General features: G+C 51.0%; 1 protein-coding gene across 1 annotated transcript in view; it reads right to left on the minus strand.

Annotated features, from left to right (window-relative positions):
- Positions 1-12,572, minus strand: part of Casp7 (caspase 7) — a 38,519-nt gene that overhangs the window by 9,671 nt on the left and 16,276 nt on the right. The gene's annotated exons all lie outside the window — the stretch shown is intronic.

Raw genomic sequence — 12,572 nt, forward strand, 5'->3', positions numbered from 1 at the left:
GTAGACAGATGCTTCTGTTTAACTGTCATGTTTAAATGGAATAAGACTGCAGGGTAAATTTCAACAGACGTCAGAAAATGCAAATCCCAGTCACGATGTGCTGGCGCAGTTCGCTTCCCAGAGTGGCCACACTGAGAGAAATGGACGGCTCAGTGTCTGCCGTGAACTTGTCGGGCTGGTGGGGATCTATTGGGGTGTCCACTGTGTAAGGCTGGCAGGACACGCTAAGCTTACACAAACACGCTAAGTTTACACAAACACGAGCCGCACGGCAGAACAACTGCCTCGGGTCAGGCAAAGGTTTACTAGAAGACAGGGCTACACTGTTCATCACATCCCGGATAGGGAATACACCCTCCCCCGCCAGTCCTATGTACAGTAAGTGGCTGAACCGAGGAATATTCACGTAACAGGTAAAACAGAGCGGGGAGCAGTGATTTTTAAAAGAACATTAACTTTTCCCCATCCCCCAAACACCTACGGTACTGTTGAACAAAGGCGCACAGGGGCTTCACAGGATCAGGGCGCATTCCCAAGGCCAAGGGCTCGTTCAGATCTGGCAGGGATGAGCCTCTCCGGGAGCCAGTCTCCTGGTGCGTGCTTCCTCCACATAGCACCTTGTTTGAACAAACACTGCCTTTGATACTGAAATCCAGGGCGGGCTCCCTCACCTTTCCACTTGAGTTGGGGAAGCTGGTGCACAATCCTTAAACAGGTCCCTGACCCTCTAACCCTCCACAAAGGTGGCTCTGGGCTGGCGTTAGCTGGCGTTCTCTGTGAGGCCTTGGAAAGAGCCAGGATGTGCAGAAAATGAGAGAAAACCTAAGGTGGGCGGGAATCTCAGCACTTCAGCTTCATTTTAGGGCACAACCCCTGAAGGCCATCGGGGGCTGTGAGGTGGCAGGATGCCCCCAGGCTGGAGAACACTTTACTCAGGACACCCTTACGAGGCACAATTCAACTTCCACCTTCTCTGGTGAGAATTCTACAGTGAGGGGCTAGCCAGGTGGCTCAGCGGCGTGACCTGAGTTTCATCCCTGGACTCCAAGTGATAGAAGGTAAAAATCCGACTCTAGCAACACGTCCTCTGATCTCTACACGCATGCCATGGGCATGTGTATGCATGTACGCACATGTGCCCCTCCGCCAACAGTTCCACAACACCCCTCGATATGTTAAACGCAGTTTTAAAACCCCTGCAATTTCTAGGATGACAGCCACGCCTCAGACAGGCTGTAGCTCTTATGTCATTAAGATCCCCAGGAATGTGCAAAACAAAACAAAACCAGCAAGAGTCTTTTGTAAGAAAAAAAAAAAGGGCTGGAGAAAATGTCACATGGGAAATCAAAGGCCTCTGCTTCTGTTAAGAACAGAACCTGGAACATTACCTCGACACTTAATAAAATAGTTAATTAATTCATTCGGTTAAAAAAAAAAAAAAAAAAAAAAGGAACGAGAGCCAGGAGTAGAGGCACAAAACTTAAACACAGTAACACAGGTTACAAAAAGCACCTAAGAACTGAGTTACAGTGAGGTACAGTCTAATCCCTGGCGAGTAACTCAGAAGGAAGGTGGGGACAGATTCCCTTCCCAAACTTGCTCCTACACCGAACTCCTCAAAACATGTAAAATTATACGTGTGTGTGTGTGTGTCTGTGTGTGTGTGTGTTTATGCGCACACGCATGCACATGCCATGGCATATGTGTGGAGGTCAGAAACAATGTGTAGGAATTGCTCCTCTCCTCCCACCAGTGTTTCTGGAGGATCCAGCTGGGGCCGTCAGGCTCCGTGGCAAGCACCTTCACCCCCTGCGACATCCCATCAACCACGAACTGTTTATTTTGCAGAACGAGCCTAAATCTCTTCCTCTTGCAGATTTGGGTCAGCCAGAATTAATCATTCCTTGTAGCTCGGAGTGTTTTCTGTTAAAGCCAGATCTGCCCGGGCCACAGACGTACACCAGAGGGTGATTATCCATTCAACTCCATTACATCTACTTTCTAACTAGAGCCAGCTCTGTGCGAGCAAACGCCGGAATCAGCTCACAGCACAGGGCAGAGCAACGGCAAAGCAGGAAGTGCATCTGGAGGGGCATCGAAGGTGAACCAGGAGAAAGAGGGGGACGGAGGGACGCTCAGGGGCTGCCTGTACACAGGACATCTGCACGAATGCGTCTGAGAATGTCACCTGTCATCTCAGAGCACCCACCCTCTTTTCTGGGTTTTTCTCCCTTTCACGTCCACCCACTATCCCTTCAAAAACGATAGCTGCCATATTCGTACAAATTAATTTCTCAGCTGTCCCCCTGGCCGTTTAGTGAAGGTCACGGTGTCAGTCTCCCACAAGTGGTTAAATGAGAATTTTTTGGTGACCGTGTTTCCACGTGTGGCCTGGGAGGTCCAGCTAACGGGCAGGCAGAGGGATTGAGCCAAGACAGAGGAAGGGTGAGCAAAGGTGAGGATGGGGAGGACCGTGGGTGACATGTAAGCCCAAGGCTCCTACTGCTTCCGTGTTCCCCAAAAATAGTGACCAGGGCGCTGTAGAGATACTCAGTGGTTAGCAGTGCCTGCTGTTCCACGGGACTCAACTTTGGTTCCCAACACCCATCTGTGACTTCTGTTCCAGGGAATCGGACGCCCTCTTCTGGACTACACTATGCAGTGCACATGCGTAACCACAGAGACATGCATACACACATACACATAAATAAAAACAGGAAGACAATTTAAAGATGAGTCAGGTCTCAGCATGTAGTACAAAACTCCACCCTAGGCTTCTAAAGGCCCCCGTGGTTTCGTTTCTGGTCTGATCCTGTTCGGAGCCCTCCTCCACAGGCTGAGGCATGCTCTGACAGCTCACGAGGCTCTTGGAGCACAGTGGGCTCATGCCTTGTCCTGCTGCCCATCAGTCTTGTGCCTCTGCACACAGCAATCCTGACAGCTGGCCACGACCCAAGTCACACCATGTCCCAGTCTGAGGCCTGGTTACCTCCTCATTAGCCACTAGGTTCTGGACACCCGCTCCTGCGCTCTTCCTCCAGGAGAGTTTTAAACAGTTAAGACCAAACAAAGGCTAAATCCAGCTGTGTCCGTTCCCTGCCCAGAGCTACAGTGTGTTTCCGTTGCTGAGAAAGATGCCAACGTCCTGGCCACCACTTCGTGCACGGCCACATCCCTCCACTTTTTCTTTCTCTTGATCATCCCACCGGAGACAACTATGACCCGGTCTATCCTGTGCTCACCACAGGTCCTTGCTGTCACTCTTCCCTTTGCATCTCGTGGTGCCGCAGCTCACACACTACCTCCCTTCAGTTCACTGGGGAGGGGGCCCTCCACCCCCTTTCACCACCAGTCTGGGTCTTGTCTCTGATTTACAGTGTGCATCACATGTCACCTGACCTCAGTAACAGAGTCACCATCTGTCCTGCTAGAGGGCAAACCCGTTTTCCTTTCCCGCTCTCCCAACCCCACCTCTCCCTGGATTCTACATCGCCGTATGTAGCCTAGGCTGGTCCTGAACTCCTGGACACATCCCAGCACCTGGCTCAGGATAAACCAGGACTTGCAAACGCCCAGTGCTTGACTAGACTAGGCAAGCGCCCCATTCACCCGTGGGTGAGCTGAGGGAGTGGCACTCACAGCTCCCCACCCCGGTGTTACATGTCCAAAGGAAACCGACTTCAGAGATGGGAGTGCTTCTGAGGCTATAGAATGCCAGAGGCAGCTGTTTTTCCTGGGCCTTTCCTCTGTGTTTGGAGTCTCACCACTCGGAAAGGTTTTCTTCTGACTGTGATTTCTCCTCACCCCTTTTCTCCTCTCATTTCCAGTTTTTCATCTACGGGGTAGGAGGTCAGAAAAACCACCAGGTATTGCAGTCATCTTTACCTGGCGTGCAGCCATCTTTACCTGGCGTGCAGCCAGCAGGGCGGGCACGGGTCGGTCCACCGGCTGGCTCAACCTCAAAGGGGCGATTTTTAGAAAATGATTTCTATGTGTACGGGCGTTTTTTCCCCCTGCGTGTATGTCTGTGCAGTACATATGTGGAGTGTCTGTGGGGGCCATAAGAGGGCACCGGATTCCCTGGAATTGGAGTTACAGATGTTGTGAGCTGCCCGTGCACACTGAGAAGGAAACCCAGGTCCTCTGGAAGAGCACGCGGTGCTCTTAACTGCGGAGCCACGGTTCCATCTCCACAGTCACACTGTCTGCAGAGAACAGTGTTCCCGTGGGGACCAGGTCCAGCAAGAGGTGGCCAGCGTGGATCGAAACGGAAGCACGGAGCCATGAGACCAAGAAGGAGAGGAGAACAGAATCCTTTAGATTGGTTTGTTCACATCTACATAGGCAGTCTTGAAGATGGTGTTACAGAAAAACCCATAGATTCTGGAGTCACACTGCTGGCCTGAATCCCCGCGACACCACGGAGGTGGTGTGATCACGGGCCCAAGTTGCTTCGCTCCTTCCTTTGTGAAGAGAACCAAACAGCATCTAGCTCAGAGCTCACAGACAAGTCAACGTTCATAAGGCACAGAAAGCGTGGTAGGCAGTTACAGGTAAATAAACGTCACGGTCATTTTTGAGTTACTATGGTTTGTCACTAGAAGGGCCTACCTGTGCTGTGGCATCAAGATAAGACAGAGAGGGAAGACACTGTCCATGTTCCTGGTGGCCATCCTCACTCTCTTGTGGGACAGAACACCGGTGTGCTGCTCTATAGCTCACCTCTTCACATGGCCCCCAGCTTGCACCCCATCCCTCTGGTAGCAAGGCCACTTGGGAGGAGTCTCTCTGCACTGGCGTAGGTGAGATTCGCAAGTGAAGTCCCCCAGCACTGTCAGCAAACTGAGCATTAGGTCACTTTACTATCACTTGTCCCAGGACAAGCTACTCGGCTGATGTCATCTCAGAGTCCACCCGGTTTTTAATACGGCATCGAGAGGCCCCTTCCTGTGAGTAAAACTCCCTGCCCCGGGCTCAGTCAGAGGCGTTCTTTGTGCCCTAGTCCTAGCAGCTAAAAAGGATCCACGGTCGTCTACCTGGACATCAACAGCTGTAGCCAAGCAGATCACTAGACAAACAGATCTCTCAGGACTCCTGGGAGACTATGCTAATTAAGTAGCTCCCTGCAGAAGGCAGCAGGTCCCCAGCAGGGGCAAGGGAGAAATAAGAAGATCTGGATTAGCTATGTCCTGAGTGGGCCATCACCCGCAGAGTTAGGATTGTCTGAATGTGGCTCTAATCCTTGCCCCGAGTACTTACAGTTTTTCTATATAAGGAGTTAGATCATGAGGGCTGCAGTCATATGGACCAGACCTCACAGAGTAGTGCTGGGCACATCCCAAGGCAGGGTCAAGGGACAAGAGTCTTTCTCCGAATCTGACAAAGGCACAGAGAGTGCAGGAACCACTGGAGGTGCTCCTCAGTAGGGACAAGTGCAGGGGGATTTCTTTAGCTTCCAGCATCACAGTCAAGCAGCAGTCACTGCCTCATGAAGTCCGAGAGACAAAGACAGACACAGCACAAAACTGGTCGTGGGCTTTCTTTCACACATGTGTATAGGAGGGTGGGCATGCCCTGCTACCTTCACCCATGCGTGCACATATGCGAGCTACAGGTCTATGTCTGCTGCCTTCTTCATTGTACTTCACCTACCCACCTACCCATCTACCCACCCATCCATCCACCCACCCACCCACCTACCCATCTACCCACCCACCATTCATCCATCCATCTACCTACCCATTCATCCATCCATCCACCTACCCATTCATCCATCCATCCATCCACCTACCCATCCATCCATCCATCCATCCATCCTCCACCCACCCATCCATCCATCCACCCACCCATTCATCCATCCATCCATCCACCTACCCCATCCATCCATCCACCCACCCATCCATCCATCCATCCATCCACCTACCCATTCATCCATCCATCCACCTACCCATTCATCCATCCATCCACCTACCCATTCATCCATCCATCCACTTACCCACCCATTCACCCACCCACACACCCATTCACCCATCTATCCACTCATCCATCCATCCATCCTCCATCCATCCACCATCCATCCATCCATCCTTCCACCCACCCACCCACCATCCACCTACCCATTCACCCACCCACCCATCTGCCCACCTACCTATCCATCTACTCACCCATCTACCTACCCATTCACCCACCCACCCAACCACCTACCCACCCATCCGCCCACCTACCTAACCATCTATCCACTCATCCATCTACCCACCCATTCACCCACCCACGCACCCATTCACCCATCTATCCACTCATCCATCCATCCTTCCATCATCCATCCATCCACTCATCCATCCATCCATCCACCACCCCTACCCATCCATCCATCCACTCATCCATCCATCCACTCATCCATCCATCCACCCATCCACCCACCCACCCACCCACCCACCCATCCACCCATTCATCCACCCACTCACCTACCCATCCACCTACTCAAACATCTATTCACTCATTCACCCACCTACTCACCCACCCATCCACTCACTCACTCACTCACTCACTCACTCACTCACTCACTCACTGAGTCCAGATCTTTCACTGAACCTGCAGCTATCCCTTGTCCTTTCAGCTAGGCTGGCTGACCAGCAGGGCCCAGGGACATCTGCCTGTTCCACCCCCAGGGCTGCAGTTACCAACATAAGCCAATGGCCCCAGACTGTACACAGGTACAGGTATCTATGCTTGAGCGGTTGGCACTTCACCCACTAAATCACCTCCCTGAGGATTTTCTAAGCCAGCTTCTGTCATTTTCCACTCTAAGCAACACACACACACACACACACACACACACACACACACACACACACACACACACACACACAGCCCTCTACCTCTCCCTTTGTCAATTCTCTGCTGACAGATCTAGCCGTGCCTTGGCCCTTTTGTCACACAGGAGACTTTCCCAGGAAACGGGGGACTCTGGTTTGGCGGCTGTCATATTTGAGTGCAAAATCCAGGATAAGTCAGGCTAGTGAATTAGAAGTTCTAAATCCTCTTAAAAGCTTGAGTGTTCCACAATTGGCTGCAGATTAAAAATAATAATAAATCTGGCCACTAAATCACTGTACTTAGGGCCAGACAAGCGAGAGATCGCAACCAAGATGGCATCCTGTAGGTCAACCTCGGATCACCTGAAGGATGTGCGAGGGAAGGGACAAATCTCAATCAGTCAGTCAGTCAGTCTGTCTGTCTGTCTGTCTGTCTGTCTGTCTGTCTGTCTGTCTCTCTTTCTCTGTTAAGAGCCATCTAAGCATCCTTCCCAAGTGCTGGTTTTCCACTGACATAGCCACGTCCCACTTTCTTCATAGGCCAGAGAGCCACAGGAGTCTTCCAGGAACACAGATAACACCAGCATCGATTACTAGGAAGGGAATGGATTATCCTGGCTCCTCAGGCAGAAAGCCATTCCTTGCAGCCTCAGATGTCAGCCTTAGGCCAACTGAGCCATTTTTAAGAGTTTAAAGAAGAGGAGGAGGAAAGAAAGGAGGAGGAGGAAGAGGAAGAGGAAGAAGGCAACGTCGAAAACCCTGCAGGTTATTTCTATAAAAGGGACTTCGTGAGGGAGCTCTGACAACTGTTAACCAGACAACGTTATGGGATCCAGAAACTATTCTGCCTACTTGACGAGAGAGGGAGAAGCCTCAGCGAGCTCGGTGGACTTTTACAATCCACTCTGGGTGCCAGTGTAATTCTCCCCATCACTGGAGTAGATAAATACAGGTTTTATCCTCTCACAGATCCTGAGCTGCTCGAAACGTGAATTATGCCTTTCTACATTTGGAAGGGAATATAAGCACACAAACCCGTGCCTATTTATTTTCTGAAGTGCTTCCCTGAATAGGATTCCCAGTAGCCTGTCCTGCAGACATTCCTCAGCACACGGTAAACACAGCAGCGGGCACTCAGCTCCCTGATGCTGTTGCATTTGGAACCGGGTCTCTGGCTTTTGTAGCTGCTTTGTCTAAATATTTGGGGGATGGTTCAGTCATGGTTTGAACATTCCAGCAGAGGGGCTTCCCCACAGTCTTTTCATACCACAGTAAAGGCGGGCCAGGGTGCTGAACTGGGAAAGCAGAGAGAGAGGTACCTGGTGTCTCCGTCTGGAAGCAGTCCTCTCTGCAAGACCAGGCTTCCTCCTGAGGCCACAGGGAGTGAGTTGCCTTCTTCTCGGTAGTAGTAAAAACTCAACATGGTTGGCGCTCAGCGGGCGACAGGAGGCTGTCACAGGCAGCAGCCCCGAAGGCCCGGGGCCTGAATCAGCATTGAGCTGCCTGCTGGAGTTTTCCATAGGACATTCAGCCTGGGGCTGGGAAGGTCACACTGGCCTCTGGCTTCCCTGCTGACAGGCAGAAATGACCAGCCTTCACACTGAGGCCCCCACCCCATCCCAGGGACAGCTCCCTGTGGACGGAGTGACAAGTACTGGATCCAAAGGGGAAGGGATGACAGGGTCTGTGTTGGAGGACCAGACTTTCACACACATGCAGCCGGCAGGCCATCGTCCAGAACAAACAGCAGGAGCAGCAGGTGGACGGCTGAACCAATGGCAGTCTACAATAGGCTGCAGGCAACACAGGTTTCTAAATGAGCAAAACCAGGAAGGGCGCTCCTGCCATCCGCCCAGGCTCATGAAGTTCACTTTTTCCCAAAGGTAGTCATGCTAGGGTTAGACAGGGTTTACGAAATCCCTTCATCTTCAGAGGAGACCAGCTCCAGGGACTCCAGGGAGTTCTGCATAAAGAAATGGTCCAGAGGCCATCACGCTTCCCAGTTTTAACCTTCCAAATGCAATTGGGAAAAGGCAGACATAGAAGGACTCAGGGCACCCCAGGGTTCAGGGCGCCCCAGGGTTGGAGGCACTGAAAAGGAAAGCAGTGGAGTGGTGGTGGCCACAGTGCATCCTGGGAGTTAAGAGCAAAGGGAGAGTTCCTTTCTCCAAACATTAACTAACTTTCCAAGCCTCTTTCCTCCCTTTCTCCTGACCAAAACAGGATGGGGAGACAGACCAATGACAATAAAAAATATCATCAAAAGACTTCAGGAAAAATCACTCAGGGGAGGAGACAGTGTGGAGAATTGTCTTCAAATACCACAGACAGGCAGGGTGGACGACAGTAACATGGGTGGATGGCTGCAGGACCCAGAAGGGCTCACCGTCTTCAGTTCTGTGGGGAGTGTGTGTGTGTGTGAGAGAGAGAGAGAGAGAGAGAGAGAGAGAGAGAGAGAGAGAGAGAGAGAGAGAGAGAAAGAGAGCGAGAGCCATGCTATGCCTGTGAAGGCCAGAACAACTTACAGGAGTCACTTCACTCCTTCCACTATATGGGGTTCTGGGCATTGGTTCTGGGCATTGGTTCAGGCCCTCTGCTAGGCCCTAGCTTTCTCTTAGTAGTGACGTTTTAAGCTTCTGCCCCCATGTGGATGTGTTTTGTCCTGACCCACACCAACCCTTAACAGCGGAATTACTAATTTAGAGGCGGTGGGACCTCTAAGAGTTGACAATACAGTTCTCTTTGGACCAAGTTCTCATGACACCGAGAACAGTCCACTGTCCTTACATAGGCTGGGCAGACTCTACCTAGCAACCTGCTCTTGGACTTCTCACCCCTCAGTAGCCTGGACCCAAATCAGCCTGCTCTGTGTTAACCACCCTGTCTCAGTCACTGTTACAGTAACAGAAAACAGACGAAGGCACTTTGAAATCTAATTTCCTTTCCTTTTCCCCTATGTCTTCTTACTATGGATGACTCTGAACCTCAAGGACCTGGGTGGGTACCACGTGCACAGGCCGTACGGCCTCACACCCTATGGACTCTGGAACCACATTTCAGTGATTTGTGGCTCACTGATCCTGACAGGTAACCTTGGCTCTCTTTACTGGAGGGTCACTGTCAGTCCCACCATAGCAGCTGTCCAAACACCACCCCTTAGCTGGGGTGACGTAGAGACAGAACACTGTGTTAAACAAATTCATTTTCTGGTACTGTTGGGACTGGTGTGGTTGAACCGCTCTGTTTGAAGCTGTGGTGACACTTGACGTATGGTTTGACGTATGGGTTGACATATGGTCGGGCACACTGTGCTCCGAGTTGGGCCTGCGTCCTCACTGAAGACCTGCTGGTGACAATGGGTAATATTCAACTTCACTGACCTTACTTTCCTTCTTCATACAGAACTGAGTTTGACAAATCACAAATCACCTCATAAGGGGGTCTCCCTTCCAGAGTCCCTCTCTTCCTCATCAGGCAAGTTCAGGAACATAAGACGTCAAATTGTGGGGCTGCAGAGATGGCTCAGCAGTTAAGAGCACTGACTGCTCTTCCAGAGGTCCTGAGTTCAATTCCCAGCATCCACATGGTGGCTCACAACCATCTGTGATGGGATCCGATGCCCTCTTCTGGTGTGTCTGAAGACAGCGGCAGTTTACTCATCATATATATATATATATATATATATATATATATATATATATATATACACACACACACATACACACACATATATACATACACATACATATACACATATACATATATATACATATATATATAATCTTTAAAAAAGAAGTCAAGTCGCCTTATTAAATTCTCAATCCAGTGCATATGAAGAGGACAAAGAAATGGAGGGTTAAGATGACCACGTGGTTTCCACAGCCTCTCAACTAGTGAGTGGGAGACTGGGCCAGGCTGTGAACCGAGCCTGTCTGACTCCACCAAACGTCCATTGGCATTTTGGGGAGACCTCTGACCGTCCAATTCAGCGGCAAATCTAACTTTAAAAATAAAACTGGGATGCAGGCACCCAGTATTCTAGAGCTCAACAGAAAGGGTTTTTATATTGAAAACTAACGCTGCGGGTTTAACGTTCCGATCTCTTAGGGAGCTCAGCCCTGGTATCTTTCGGTTAGCGGGTGCCCCTGCCCTCACAGGAACAGGCTCCCGCATGCCTGATTTAGCACGTAGCCTTCGGAATGGGGGACAGTTTGGCCTCTTCTTTCTTGTCTATTAATTACAAGCACCGTTCTCCCCGAACTCCCCCCACCCCCGTGAAGGCAGCAGCCACCTGATCGTTCTCATAATTACACAAGCAACACATCTTAAAATAGGGAGCTGTCTATATATAACACATGCTAGTGGAGAAGCCCAGACTACGGGACGGGGGAAAAGGACTATAACCAAGTGGCATTCGCTAAGCACTCCCTAGGGGTTGAAGGCTGGGGAGCCATGCGACTCGAGCCTGCAGAAAGGAGTTTATCAGATCCAGAGAGGCAGCCTCTGCTCTTGTCCTCTGCTTCAGACGGGCACGGAGACTCCCAGCCAGGGACGTGGGGTAGGGGGCCGCAGAGAAGCCTAGGGGACTGACAACTGGGTGAAGTCTGTTCACTACTCTACAGTATTTCCTTGAATTCTAACCTTGTGCAACCTTCACTCAGGCTTCGGAGTTTGCAGGTGACATGTTGGATTTCAATGTTTCCCGGGGGTGGGCCGACTGCTCTAAGGTCTGGACCCCTAATGACTTTCGGCGCTCACTCCATCAAGACCATCCCATGCCTACCTGGCAGCTTACCCACGTTTCCAGGCGGAACCTATCCCTGGCCTGGCCTGACCATTTCATCTTGCCTGCCCTCTGGCGCCCCCTGGTGATGATGCCCCGGAAACTCAAATTCCAGTTCCTCCTCAGCCTGCCTTCCCCACGCTCTCAGGGCTCCTAGTCCTACAGCTCGGCAATTACATTTTATTTTCTGTGGCTGTGGCCAAGCATTTCTACAGAAATCTAACTCACGGCCAGGGCAGAGCCTGCGTGGCTCACAGACTGCAGCTGACGGCCTCCAGCCGCTCAGGGGTCACCGGTGCATTCGGAGAGGCCTCCGTTTGGGACCTTGAGGGCACCGGGCCTTGCGCCATCAACCGTGACTCATATTCAACGTACACCGCCTTAGCGATTTCTTCTGGCGCGCTTAAGAGACGACATGCTTAAAGAGTCCTAAAACCATCTTTGGTATTTTCCCTTTTGTGTTGCTTTTTTTTTCTGTGTTTCATTAATGTTTTCTAATAATCAGAAAGTTGGAGGAACATTTTAATATATGAACTTTAAGTAAAGGACACTTTGGGTTACTAAAATCCAGTGGCACTGAAATAGAATAAAACAATGTGGTTCTGCCATCTAGTGGCCACAACACAGAAGGCCAAGAGGATGTGAAATGGACACTCTGGGAACGCCAGGCATTTGGGGGAAAGGTTTCTTCCAGCACTGAGAAGTCGTCCCGCCTTCCAGGGAGAGTGAGTGGGTAATTCTGTTATTAATTAGGGACAACTGTGGCATGCTACTGTCTGCCGCTACTATCTCACCTGATGACTAAGGGACAGATGGGGAGAGAAGACACCGCCTTGTATGGCTAGGGACATCCAGAGGTGCCAGCCACACTCCCCAGAGCAGCCACACCCAGTGATGATGGGCTTCCAAATTCCTAGAGACTGTCAGATGGTGATGGTGCACCCCTTTGATCCCAGCACTCAGGAGGCAGAGGC

Source organism: Rattus rattus, chromosome 2, assembly GCF_011064425.1.
Source record: "Rattus rattus isolate New Zealand chromosome 2, Rrattus_CSIRO_v1, whole genome shotgun sequence".
NCBI classification, from domain to species: domain Eukaryota; kingdom Metazoa; phylum Chordata; class Mammalia; order Rodentia; family Muridae; genus Rattus; species Rattus rattus.